At 43.4% G+C, this 14,960-nt stretch overlaps 1 pseudogene; it reads left to right on the forward strand.

Annotated features, from left to right (window-relative positions):
- The first annotated feature begins 7,888 nt into the window (after positions 1–7,888).
- LOC131907860 (serine/threonine-protein phosphatase 2A catalytic subunit alpha isoform-like) lies at positions 7,889–9,690 on the forward strand (annotated as a pseudogene).
- The last annotated feature ends 5,270 nt before the right edge of the window (positions 9,691–14,960 follow it).

Genomic DNA, 14,960 nt, shown 5'->3' on the forward strand with positions numbered 1-14,960 from the left:
TGCCTTTAATCCCAGTACTCGGGAGGCAGAGGCAGGCAGATCTCTGTGAGTTCGAGGCCAGCCTGGGCTACAGAGTGAGTTCCAGGACAGGCTCCAAAACTACACAGAGAAACCCTGTCTTGAAAAACAAAACAACAACAACAACAAAAAAATAGAATAAATAAGTTCCATCATAGGACAGAACATGCATCTTTAAGAAGGAGGTTTACAAAGAAATCTAACAACCCAGAACAACGTTGATATCAAAAGCACACTAAATCAAAGCAAACAAAACAAAAACAAATAACCCAATATAAAATGGTCCCTATAGTAGTCTCTCAACTATATTAGACATGTGTGCACGTAAGCCAAGACAAGTTCATTAGGATGTTAATAATACCTGTTAATAATACCTGTTGGACTAGAAAAGCAATAGGTGGTCTGTAGTTCTCTCTGCTTCTAAGTATCTCATGTACTTTTCTGCAGGAGACATTATTACGTTTATAATCAGAGAAAGAACACCCTAAAAGCTGTTTTTCTTTAGGCACAGATACTTCCTTGTTGTCAGTGATATTTTCCTTTGCATCTCAGCTCAGGCAAACCCGTAGGCACTGCTCTGGGAGCAAACCTCCCACGGCCACCTGGCTCCCCTCGTTCCACAGGCAGCCCTGGCCCGGACCAGAGATAGACGTGGGAAAGCGATTCTGCCAGGCTCCTTTGTGCGCTTTGCAGGGCGAGCCGAGACCGCGCTTGCTCTTTCACTCTGGCCTGTCTCTCTTAACGCTGCTGAGCATTTTCCCAGAATTATAATTCCCCCAAATAAGATTTTCTGTTCTCTAGGAGTCCATAATATCCAGATTTGGGGCAATATCACAAAAGAAGAAAGTTGTCCTGTCCTTCTCTCCAAAATACTGCCATAGCCATTTGCCTCGGCTTTAAGAAAAGCCTGCGTGAATTTGTAAGGTTAGTTTTAAACATTTGCTTAGGAACTCTCAATTTCTGCCTCTACTGTTATTCAAAATTTGAGGGCAGAACAGAACACTAAGACTACATATTGCAAGGCCTAAGCCAGGAATCTCGCAGGATGGAAATGGAACACACTGAGAGGCAGGGCTTTTATTTTATTTTATTTTATTTTTTATTATGAAGGTCTAATTCGGAAGTGACAGACTATGGTAACCAACATACTGCCTTTTCTGGAGATCTATTACTGACCTCAGGGGACAGATTTCAAGCCTGCCTATCTTCCTAATAAAGGCTCCTGTAACATGTTACATGCATGTTTTCCTAGCCCAACTCTGCAGCAGTAGAATGTCGGCACTCAGAAGCCCTTTAGTTGTGAAAAAAAAATGCCAAATAATCTCCAACTTTTCCTACCCAGTCATTTAGATAAATGTTTGCTATTATTGGACAGACTCTCCACTGAGTCTAGTTAGATGAAACACTGTTTCACATAATCCTAGTTTTTGTGCCTACAGCTCCTCTGGCTTCTACAGAGGGAGTGAATTAATTTCCTGATAGACCAGCGCATCTTGCTAACACAGCACTCACCGAGTATCTGTAAGAGCCTGCTGATGGAGAGATCTCTCTCACCAGGTTTAGACTTCATTGTCTATTCTGAAAGTCCCCTTTGAAGTGATTCAATACTTTCTGTAGGTGGGATACGCAGCACAAGAAAGCTCAGTGAATTATCCAAACTCACCAAGCACTCCGAGAAGCAATCCTCAGCACAATTTTCTTCTCAAGAGTTAAATGAACCAAAGGAAAATGGACTTTGATTTGACGCTCTGGAAATGTAAATCTGTAAACCTTTAACTCCAGTGCTTAACAAAATGGCACAGCAGGCTCCTGTGGACAGTTTGAAGTATAGAAATCACAGGCATTTGCACACTTCTTCCTTCTAAACAGTAGAAAACTAAAATGAAATAGAATCTGCTTTTGAAGGCTTATCCATGCTTTTTCCCATAGGTTTGTGGGAAATTATTTATTCATTCATTTGCTAAGAATGCAACTCAGAGTCTTATGCATGTTAAGGAAACATTTTTCTCAACTGAGTTACATCTCAAACCCTTTATTATTATTTTTAACTTCTGAGACAGTCTAAGTTGTCCGTGGCCTCGAACTCGACTTGCACATGTACTCTTTTTGCCTTAGTCTCTGGAGTAGCTGGCATTACAGACAGGAGCCATGCTTGACGGTTGTATTTATTTTCCATTTTAGTGTTTGGATTTGCAGTAAAGTTATGAAGATGGTACAAAGAGCTCCTGTGTACTTGTCAGCCTGGATTAGTTGCCTCAACCTCACTCCTGACACAGCCTTTCATGGATCCTGGTGTATTTGTCCAAACCGAGGAAACCACACTGGGAGAGATCAGCTGAACTCTAGAGCAGGGATTTCCCAGCTCTAATGACCCTCTGCTGTTCTCGGTCTAACCCAGGAGAATACATCCCATTTAGCTGAGATCCCTTGTCTGCGTTCCTCTGCTCTACAACAGCATCTCATTCCTTTTGTTTTCCAGGACCTCGAGGCTTTAAGGAGTGTGAAGTCTCAGGCAATGCACTGTCCTTTAATTTTATGCTATTCTTAGGAGCTTTTGCAAAGAAATAAAGCAGCTTTCTTATTGCATCCATACAGGACGAGGAGGATGTCTTCATCTCACTGGTAACAGTAACTCTGATAGTTTAAATAAGAACATGTTTCTCGGCTGCAAATTTAGTGTCCCCCTCCAATCCACATGTTATGATTTGGAAGTTAGTCTTTGAGAGAGACCAGAATCAGAAGGAAGGTGAAATTCTTTTGTAAGGAAGATCTTTTTTTTTTTTTCATTTGATTATGGAAATTTTAGTTTAGTTTGATAAGTCTTTATACCCTGAAGGCCTCTCTGCCAACGCAGCAATCCAAATTAAACCAAATCAGACCGAACTGGAAAAGCCCACCGTCCTGGGTGATTCCTGGCCTGGGGGGGCGCGGGGGCAGAAGAACCACATGTCTGTTTTCTGGGATGCAGCTTATATACCCTGTGGGAGTGGTCTTGAGCCTCTCTGGGGGAGGAGCTGTGTTTGGCGGGCTTTGAAGGGGCGGGTTTGGGGAAAGAGATAAGGGGAGGGGAGTTGAGGTGGATCTTCCACCAGAACATAGTTTAATAAATAATAGTATTTTTGAGTCTGTCGAGAGTGAAGCTAAAATTGTAATTGTGCAATGCAGCAGCTTTTGGCAGATATGAAATATAACACTGGAATACAAGTTTAAAGACTAAAAATCAGGAGTCGAAGCAAGTGGATCTGTGAGTTCAAGGCCAGCCTGATCTACAGAGAGAGTCCCAGGTCAGTCAGGGATACATTGTGAGAACCTGACAAATCTAAAAAAAATGAAAACAAATGGATAAAAATAAATAGACAAACCTCTTTATGGGATACTATCATGGCCCAGACATTTCATGTCAGTAAACTTTCATAACTGAAACGAATTCCTTTAGTCAGTATACATTTTGTTTTAAATGTGTAAGCTCCTATTGACTCCCAAACTCCTTTTACTTTCTTGAAAATAACACAACTTAACCTTCCCAGAGGGGGAATGGTGATTTCGCTGATGTTCATAGCAGTCATGGTTGAACTTGATGGTCTGTGAGTATCTTCCAATCTAAGTTTCTGTGACTTAACTACCAGACAGAGCTATGAAATGACAGCTTCATACTACCAAGAACTTGGGTTTTGTTTATATATATATATATATATATATATATAGTTTTTAATTATGTGTATGTATGTATGTGTGTCTGTGCACATGCAGGATACTGAGGAGGTACTGGCCCCACTTGAGGGGGAGTTACAAGAGGCTGCGCCATATAAACTCAGGTCCTCTGCAAGAGCAGCGCACACTCTTACCACTCAGCCATCTCTCCGGCCCTCATAGACCTGTTCTTAAGCTGTTGGCCATGGAATTTGGTGTTATAGTCTCAGCCTTACTTGCAAACCACAGAAAAACAATAAATACGTGTGCACACAAAGGGACCCAGAGCAGCAGAGAGCCATCACATCCAAGCAGGTAGGAACTTCGTTCAGAAAAAACGTTCTGATCTGGGCCAGGAAGTCTCCATTTTGTCGGGGGTAGGATGGGGCGGGGGAGTGAGGATGATAAAGGCCTGAGAGCCTCTCTAACACTCTGAGGGGCTGGATGTCTAACAATCTCCCAGCTGCTGTCAATGTCGATAAGTAGGACAAGCCAGGGAAGCCCACACACTTTAACTGTGGGGCCTGCTTGCTCACTGGGCCAGTAAGATGCTGAGTGGTGCAGAGATTTTCTCGCAGGCTACGGTGTTTTAATTAATCATGCATCACGCTAAGTGAAGAGGCTGGAAGAAAGGACTGGATCCCCAAAGCTGCTCTTTGACCTCCACCGAGGCAGGTGCCCCACCCCATCATACATAAACAGTAATAACAAAATATAGTTATAGGACTAGAGAGATTGCTCGGTGGTTAGGAGCACCTGGTGATCTTGTAAAGGACCTGAGCTTGATTCCCAGCACCTACATGGTGGCTCACAACCATATGTAACTCCAGTTCCAGGGGATCCAACACCCTAACTTTTGGGGACACCAGGCAGGCCCACATATGGTATGCATGCATACATTCAGGTAAACACTCATACACATAGAATAAGTTTAAAAAATTAAAAATAAGGAATTCAACTCTCTCTTAAAAACAAAAAAACTAATCAATGGGGCCAGGCAGTAGTGGCACATACCTTTAATCCCTGCACTCAGGAGGCAGAGGCAGGCAGATCTCTGAGTTTGAGGGCAGCCTGGTCTACAAAGTGAGTTCCAGGACAGTCAGGGTTATGCAGAGAAACTCTGTCTTGAAACAAAAAACAAAAAAACAACAAAATCCAGTCAGTGGAAAGAATTCCTAAATCAGTTACCCACCCACCCCCCTTTTTTTTTTTTGGTGGGGCTGGTGGAGATGGGGGTGGGGGTGGGGGTGGGGGTGTCAATGACAACAGCCAGAAATTTTAATTCATAAATCATAAGATATGTTAGTGAAGAAAATAAAATTAATCCTCATCTGTTTTATTCAAAGACACTCAAGACTAGTTTTCCCTGACTGTCTCTTCTAGTTGTAACCTTTGCCTGGTTGCTTAATCTTTAAAAAAAAAAATGTTTCAAACTTAACACAATAAAGAAACCAAAAAACAAAACAAATCTTTAAACAGAACTGCCTAGAACATTCCTTACTCTGTGGCTCCTTTGATGGTCACAGGACATATCCACTACATCAAAAGGCTTAGGGAAGCCAAGGCCTGGAGAGCAAGGCTCGGGTCAGTGGCTGAGGGGCCTCAAACTCAGCTCAGGCCCTTCACGTCCCAGGGGTTATATCCTGCTTCCTTCTCTGCATGGGGTCCTGGGCGGTTATTAGGACCGGCTCTGTTCTGCTCTGGACTTTTATCATGGGCTGGGGAAAGGAGACAATTCGCTTCCCCTGCCTACAAGGTTATAATTTGGTTTAGGAGATGAAGGCCACCATGCAGCAGACTTTTTCTTTGGGGCCACCAGCTAGCTCCCAAATCACGACCTGGAGACTTATTAGTTATGCATGCTCGGCCTTATGCTTGTCCCTCTAGCCCTTACAACTTAACCTGTTTCTCTTCTACCTGAATCTGTTTCTCTTCATCTACGTTTTGCCTTTTTTTTTTTTTCACCTTTCTTTCCTTCTGTATACCTTACTTTCACTGCTTCTCGTGTCTGTCTGTCTGTCTGGCAGCTGCCCAGCTTCTGGCCTCTGGCGTGTACCTCTCTTTCTCCCTCGTTCTCTCTTCCTCCTTCTCTCTTTTTTTCTTTACTATCCACAAGACAAGCTGGAGTCTTTATTCAAAGATAGGACACACGAAACAAAAAATGCCTTAAAAGCTAAGAAATGAAGTCATCTAACAGCACAATTATCCTACTGTGAGAAAACCCACAGATGCAAAAGATTTATTAAGCAAAGGGCTGAATCTATTTACTGAAATCATACCAAAGAAAAAATATTTTCAAACATCAAACAAGTATTTCTAAGGAAAGGACCTCCTCAGTGGTTGAACAACTGCCTAGCATGAGCTCTGCCTGGGTTTCACTCCCAACTCAAAAATTATCTAGAATAATGGAGAATCTAAGATATGCAAAACAATCATAATTGTAAAAGCAAATTAGCTTTATAAAAGGAAATCTGAGTAATAATGACGGTTTAGAACTAATTCATGTGGACATGGGCCTCCCCCAAAACACAAAAAGCAAACAGAAATCATACAGATCTTAATGAAAAACAAGATTATTCTTCAACTCTGAATCAAAACCTCTGCAGTATGAACAAAGGAGCAACATCTTCACATTTTACATGTTTAATCATAAGCTGGATGTGGCTTGTGTGTGGGGTAAGAGCATCAAGACAAGGCCATCCTCAGGTGAATAATGAATTCAAGGCCAGCCTGGCCCTCTAAAGACCAGGCCCTAAAATAAGTCTGACCCCAAACGTTTAGTCCACACATGTTATTCTGCTTTTTCAAAGCACAACCAACACTGGCATTTAGTGGTCATATAAAAAGATCTCAGCCAGGTGTGGCGGCACACACTTCAATCCCAGGGCTCTGGAGTCAGAGGCAAGCAGATCTCTGAGCTTAAAGACAGTTTGCTCTACTCAGCAACTCCAGGCCCACCAAGGATACCTATTGAGACTGTTTCAAAGAACTTAAAACCAAGGTCAGGCATGAAGTGTAAGACTTCATTCCCAGCACTTGGGATTCAGAGACAGGAGGATCTGCCTGTGAGTTCAAGGCCAGCCTGGTCTATATAACAAGTTCCAGGACAGCCAGGGCTACATAGAAAAAAATGTGTCAAAAATCAAACCAAATCAAAACAAGATTTTTTTTTCATTACGTCAAAATATTAAAGTTATTACTTAACCCTCAAAGCCCTTTAAAATCCGAATGTCTCCAACAGGTGCCGCCTTTTAAGGGTATTGATAATGATTCAAAATGATTCTTCTAAACCACTAATATTAAATGCAAAAATATTTTATGCATCATCTTCTCATAGTAGCCAAAGTATTCCAACTATCATATTTTACACATATTTCTTTTATGGCTACCAAAACAGACTAGTTCTTTGAGGTCAGAACTTTTCAGAACATGCTGTTATGTCATATAAATAAATAACAAATTGAACAAAAAATTCAGTTCTGTGTAAATTTATTCATCACACATATCCTAAGTGTTCTTTTTTTTAAAATCTTTTTAATTTTACATATCAACCACAGTTCCCCCTTCTTCCCCTCCTCCTACTCCCCCCTCCCCCACCCACTCCTCAGAGAGGGTAAGGCCACCCATGGGGAGTCAACAAAGTCTGGCATATGAAGTTGAGGCAGGACCAAGGCCCTCTCCCTGTCTCAAGGCCGAGCAAGGTGTCCCACCGTAGGGATTGGGCTCGAAAAAGCCAGTTCATGCACCAGGGATAAATCCTGGTCCCACTGCCAGGGGCCCCACAAACAGACCAAGCCACACATCTGTCACCCACATTCAGAGGGCCTAGTTCGATCCCATGCAGGTTCCCCAGCCGTCAGTTCAGGGTCCATGAGCTCCCATTAGCTCGGGTCAGCTGCCTCTGTGGGTTTCCCCATTATGGTCTTCACACACACACACACACACACACACACACACACACACACACACATCATACAATCCCTCCTTTTAGTATTCTTTAAATACAAATACTGAACAGAAAGCTGAGTCCCCAGCTAGGGCAATTGGAGGAGTAGCCACAGGGGCTGGCAGAGTGAACCAGCAGGCTAGTGCCAGAGTCTAGCACCGCCAGGGACCTCAGAAAGCACCTGGGGAGAGCAGCTGCGCTGTGTGCACGTGGCCTGGGTGAGCAGGAGCCATCATGGACAATAAGTTGTTCAACAAGGACCTGAACCAGTGGATCGAGCAGCTGAACGAGGGCAAGCAGCTTTCGTTCAAGAGCCTCTGCAAGAAGGCTAAAGAAATCCTGACGAAAGAATCCAAAGTGCAAGAGGTTCGATGTCCAGTCACTGTGTGTGGAGATGTGCGTGGGCAATTTCATGACCTCATGGAACTCTTTAGAATCGGTGGTAGTCACCAGACACAAATTACTTGTTTATGGCAGACTATGTGGACAGAGGATATCACTCAGTTCAAACAGTTCCACTGCTTGTAGCTCTTAAGGTTCGTTGTCATGAGCGTATCACCATACCCTGAGGGGATCATGAGAGCAGACAGAGCACACAAGTTTATGGTTTCTACAATGAGTGTTTAAGAAAATACGGAAATGCAAACGTTTGGAAATGCTTCACAGACCTTTTTGACTGTCTTCTTCTCACTGCCTTGGTGGATGGGCAGATCTTCTGTCTACATGGTGGTCTGAAGCCATCCATATCCACACTGGATCCCATCTGAGCACCTGATCACCTACAAGAAGTTCCTCATGAGAGTCCATGTGTGACTTGCTGTGGTCAGATCGAGATGACCGTGGTGGCTGGGGGATACCTCCTCGAGGAACTGGTTCTACCTTTGGCCAAGATTTTTCGGAAACATTTAATCATGCCAATGGCCTCACGTTGGTGTCCAGAGCTCACTAGCTGGTGATGGAGGAATATACCTGGTGCCATGTTGGAACGTAGTAACAATTTTCAGTGCTCCAAACTATTGCTATCTTTGTGGTAACCAAGCTGAAATCACGGAACTTGATGACACTTGTAAGTATTCTTTCTTGCAGTTTGATCCAGCACCTCGTAGAGGCAAACCACGTGTCACTCGTGGTACCTGAGACTACTTCCATCTGCTCCTCCCCATCTCGGGACAGCAGCCCCTCACTCACCACGTCATGCCCTCCCAGCTCACCAATGCTCCTCCCACAGCTCCCTGCAGCTGCACTCAAAGCATAGCACACAGAACTACTGTCCTCCTTCTCTCTTCTTCTTATCTCTTCTCCTACTTATTCTCTCTGCCCAGCAGCCCCGCCTATCCCTCTCCTGCCTAGCTATTGGCCATTCAGCTTTTTATTAGACCAATCAGGTGCCTTAGGCAGGCAAGGTGAAACAAATGTAACACATCTTTACATCATTAGCAAAGGCAGCAGAAACCAATGCAACACACATTTACGTACTTTACGTAGTTAAATACTCTATCACACTGCCACTCCCCCCCCCCCCAAATTTCCCCAATAATCTTGCCTCTTTTCTCCGCTACAATCAGCATGGTTTCTAACTCTGGTTTAGAACTCTGTTCACACTAGGCTTGGATCCCTCATAGAAGGAGTAGAAAACTTAATATGGGATGGAGAGGGATATTGTGACTATAAGAGTCCAGGTGGACCATGGTTTAGTCTTACGAACAGCACTCAGCCACCTGGTGCCCACCGGGCAGTGCTGGGCCTGTGAGAGCTGAGGGTTGGAATGCAGAGAGCTGCTGGTGGTGTACTGCTGTCTTCGCCCTGGAAAGGAAGCAAAGCTGGGCTGTTCTGGAGCCTTCTCTTTGGACAGCACTCTGGGACGTACTGCGGAAACAATGCCTGGACAGTGACTTGCTAAGGAGGCCCATGAGAACTGAGCCCTTTCTTCAGTTATTATTTTTTACGATAGCTTGTATGTAAGATATTAAAATTATAAATCTCAAAACATAATTTAACATTTCATTCTCTTTATAATTTTATAGCTTTCTCCTTAAATCTTGCAGACTTCAACAATCATTTATTCAATCAAATGAAGAAACAGTTGGTTTAAAAAGAGATTGTAGCCAGCGGTGGTGGCCTCTGTGTGCTAAATATTCTGACTCTATAATTTGCCAGCAGGATGATATTATGTAAGCTGTTCAATCCCCCAGTACCTCAGTCTTCTCAGGTTCCAGAGGCTGTAACTCATAGAAACGTTGTGACAAATGAGCTAACGCAGTGGAACTCTTACAATCCCGCTCGCTACAGTTTACACGCTGTTGTTACTGTCCTCCTGACCTGAAATGGGGAGAAGGGGAAGTAGGCAGGACAGGAAGCGACATCAAGAAACAAAAAGATGCTGACAGCAGGGTTCAGAAATGGGGAAGAAAAAGACTTTCCGTATCTGGTTCCTACACTGAGAGCTCATTTCCTGTGCACGGTGACACCTTTTTTTCTTTTTAAGACAAAACTTACCATGTAGGTCCGGCTGGTTTTGAACTCATAATTCTCTTATATCAGCCACCTGAGTGCTTAGATTATTGATGTGTATCACAGCACCTGGCAGGACAGCACATATAAACGTCCCCCCCCCCGCCGTGTGTGTGATATTTTAAAACAATTTCATATATACCATCTCATTTGATTATCAGCAACCCAGAGAGGCAAAGTCTCTCTTTTTTTAAAAAAAAATATTTTTCTTTTATGTGCATTGGTGTTTTGCCTGTATGCATATCTGTGTGAGAGTGTCGGATCCTCTGGAACTGGAAATATAGACAGTAGTGAGCTGCCATGTGGGTGCTGGGAATTGAACCTGGGTCCTCTGGGAGAGCAGCCAGTGCTCTTAACTGCAGAGTCAACTCTCTAGCCCCAAGGCAAAGTCTCTTATAAAACTCGGGGAATGCTTCTAACTCTCTTAGAATGTGGGCAGGTCAGGCTACAGGACAGAAGTTGAGCATGCTAAAATCCAGCATTGAAGAGTACTGCATGCCCTGTTTCCCAGGTATGTTCTAAGAGCTATGGTTATCGGGCTTGTCTATATGTCATCAGAGAAGTAACATATTGCCATGTCATTGCCCAAGATACATCTGCATACTCACTGAACGCACTTTGTGCTCCTTGGTGGTGCCAAGCATATTTTGCATGCCTCACCTGGCTTTTATTGTATAAAAAATGTTTTCCTTTTTAACATCCATGCCAATGCATTTTCTCTGATGAGTCCCAAGAGACACTTGATTGTTGACTTTGTTTATTTCCCCTCAGATAGCAAGGCAGTATTCTGTAGATCAGAAATATTTAAAATACCACTAGGGGACAGAGAACATAATCTCTAGCTGGGTATTAGGAAATACCTATCAGCTACATTAATAGTTTGCTGCTTGTGGTTGTTATCAACTTCACTCAACTTAAAATCACCTGGGAAGAGAGTCTCAATTAGAGTTTGTCCAGACGAGATTGGCCTGTGCATGTCTGTGGGTGGTTGTCTTAACTGATGTGAGAGGACCCAGTCTGACAGCAGCAGTACCATGGTTTTAGGAGATGAACTGTAAAAGAATATAGAAAGATGGCTGAGTATCCAGCATTCCTGCAGTCATTTCTCTCTGCATATAATTATGGATGTCCTGTGACCAGTCATTATAAGTTAAACTGGAATTATAAATTAAATGCACTCTTCCTCCCCCAAGCTGTTTTTGTTGTTGTTGTTGTATTTTATTAGAGAAACAGAAATGAAACTAGAGCATTGTGGTTAATTAAAATAATGAACACCAGCCACTTGAAAGTATCTGCTACGTATGGGGAATCCAGTGAATTTCCCTGAGGGAATGAACAAATGTCTAGTCACCATAGGCAGGGCACTGACAACAGACCGAAGAAATGATTCCACCAAAGTCTAGCCGAGGGAACTGGTGAGTTCACTGGGTGACTTACAGTAGTGTGGCTGAGGAGTTCCCTATAGGACCATAGATGACTCCATAGTAGCTGCTTGAACAAAAAGCCCACCCAGCATGGATGACAACTCATGAAACCACATCCTTAGAGCTCCAGGGCAGCTGAGGAGTCTTCTCACCCCGGAAATGGTTTGTTGCTTTAGAACCTTGGTGAAGGGCTTTGTGAATCATGTGCCCTTAGAAGGCTCCAGCCTTCAGCCTTCAGCGTTTCACTTCTTTTCTAGGATTTGCATGTTTCACTTACTTCTAGAGACTTAGGAGACTCCCTCCTCCTTCCAGAAGGGAAGGTTCCAGTTTACAGGAAAGAGCTACACAACACACTACTCCTTCCTCTAGCTCTTACATTCTTCCCACCAACTCTTCCTCAGCTTTCCCTGAGCCTTGGAGGGGTGATATAGATGGCTGATTATTATTTTTCTCCACCTATGGCTGAGCACTGGGCCACTGTCATAGTGACAGTCACCTGTCTTCAAGAGCTTGACTGATTATCGATCTCTACACTTCACAACCCATTGCAAAAAGAAGTTTCTCTCCACTATTAATTGAGTCTGACAGCAGTAGTATAGTGTATGATTTTTAAAAAAATGCTCAGAAGGCAGTTGAACAGGTATATCACATCCATTTAACAGAACAGTGGCATGGCCTTCCTTTGAGGACTATGACCTCCAGCCATGGCTCCTGCTCTGGGTATAGTGCTCTATATGAGTTATGGCCTCTAGAGCAAGCTTTATGTTCCATCCCAAAGCTGTTAGTGACACTTGGAACAGTTGTACCACTATGGCACCTGCAGAAACATTTGGGCATCTTGGTACCATAACATGTGGGGTTCATAGCTGAGCAGAACTTTGGGTGACAATTCTCCCCCCCCCTCATCTTGTATGGAATCTTCTGGCACTATGAAAGTCAGCCAGCAGGAGAGAAGCTTCCAGTTGTGTCCCAGTCTGAGTTATCCATGTCCTGCAGTCAGAACATAGTGTCTTCAGCAACAGTGACTTACCCACGTAGCTCTAGCATGCAAACAGCAGCAAGGCAATAAACAGTCTTACTGATTGTGGGGTCTCCATGAAATCTTAGAGAGGTTAGGCAGGATGACTGAAGGCTCACTCATCACCCATTCCAAGTACATGCTAGTTGTACTCAAGCAGCTAAGGTGATGCTAATTTGAAACATGAGCAAGGTCCAATATAGAACAAAAATATCTTGACACTCCGACCAATCTTTTTCAGAAAGCAATATTGGGTAGAACAACGTATATATAATACAGTATCCCATCTAGCTAACTATAATCAAGCTCCAGTTGTCATGAGATATCTTTCTTTCTGATCCTCACACCTTGGCCATCTTTGTGGGGCAGCCTTGCACTGCCTCACTGGGCTCAGACCCAAGCAGGGGACAGGGCTGTACTCTGTCCTGCTGCAGAACTGACTCTCCAGTTGTGAAAGACCCAGAACTATGGCCCTTGCTTTCCCATCAATTCTTGTAAGGACACTGCTCTCAGATGATTTGGCATTGGCTGCATGGCTTATCACTTGTTCTTGAGAGCATGCAACCACCAGGACATCAAGGAGGCTTACTGTCCCATACCACATGGAAAGGTGGGCATAGCAGGATTGCCCCATGAACATTTTGCCCTCACATGGATCTGTTTCAGCTGCATGCACCAGCACTCATTAGAGGGATCACACAACCATTCCTCCCCAGCTCATGTTTGGTTCTATCAATCTCTGTTCACCAGTCATGTCATGTGACCTGTCCTGAAGAGGAGTGAACACATGTCTATTCACCCTAGGGTAGGACACCTAACAGACCTAAGACATGATTCTATCCAATTCTGGTATAATGAACTATTGCGCTTATGGGGGTTTTGTTCATTTGTTTTACAAGAATATGGGTGATGGGTTGCTTATAGGACAATGTTAACTCAAGGACACTGCATCACAAAAAGCCCATCTCAGCAAGGGTGACAACTCCTGAAAGCTGCATCCTTGGAGCTCCCTGCATGACTTACAGGCAGCTTAGCCAACCACATCATCTTCTCACCCCAGTAATTCTTTATTGCTCTTAAAGCCTTGGGGCACAGCCTCGTGATTCTTGTTTCAGGGGATTGTAAGGGTTTTTTTTTTTTTTAATTTTATTTATTGGGCCTTTTATGTTTCATTTATTTTCAGACTTTTATGAGCCCCCTTCTTCCTTCCATGAGGGAATGTTTCAACATAGACACAATTGTTGCCCAACAGAAGTGTACTAAGCAAATTTAATTATCATGATATTGATATGGTCCAGTCCATGTTAAACGGAGGTCAAGAAACATTTGTTAAATAAATGAATCTACTAGGTATGTATTAGTTCGACCCTAAAGTTAGGTGTGGAATTTCAGAGCTCTGCCTCAGGTCACAAACTGCTAATTGGAAGACCTTGTTTGTATATCCAGCTTAGGTTATAGTATAGTATAGTGTGATGATTCAGAGTGAGAACTTTGGGCCCAGCCAATCCACTTGGTTTGGTATCCTTGCTCAGAAACTCACTAGCTCTGTGAATTTTAGGAAAGTTATGCCTCAGTTCCCTCATCTATGAAGTAGAAATATTTCCAACCTCCCAAATTCACTGGGAGGATTCAATGAAATAACACATATGATGCATTAGATGCTGTGCCTGGCTCTGCACACACACAGCTGTCATTGTTGAGTAGAGCTTCATGTAACATGCCAAGAAGGCTTCAATTTTTCAAAAGAAATTTCAGTAAATTATCCAGGAGTGTTCTCATAAGGTGGGTGATCATAACTACAGCCACTGCTATAGTATGTCACTTCATCATCACAATAATTTTGCAGATTATAATAATTCTGTCTAGAGAGCTTAAATGAATTCTCAAGAACAATTCCTTAAGACAGACTGAAGTCAGGTGCCAGCAGTGGTTCATGTTGAACACGGAGGAGAACAGGAGGACATGGATGAATTCTTCCTTGAGATACAGCACATTTGCCAAGATTCCAATCCAGTGGTTCTGAAACAGGTCAAGTACTAGTTCATGTTTCTGGAACATACTGTGTTTACTTGAATTCTAAAGATGTGAAGGTCTGGGATAACAACACAGAAAGAAGTGGGCCAATAAAATGTTGGGAAATGCCGAGGCATTCACGGCCACTCCTGCACAGTCTGGGTGTGGGAGGGAAAACAGAGGCCTGCGTTACAATGGACAAATGAGCCATTCAGCCGCGAGGATAATAGGAACGCTGTGGTTGTTCTGAAGAAAGTCTCCTATCTGCCCAGTTCCAGATGATTCAGAGCCAGTATCTTCCTCCCTTTGTCCTCAATTTTGCTACTTTGGAAGCCAGCAT

The sequence above is a fragment of the Peromyscus eremicus genome, chromosome 4, assembly GCF_949786415.1.
Source record: "Peromyscus eremicus chromosome 4, PerEre_H2_v1, whole genome shotgun sequence".
Classification (NCBI taxonomy): Eukaryota; Metazoa; Chordata; class Mammalia; order Rodentia; family Cricetidae; genus Peromyscus; species Peromyscus eremicus.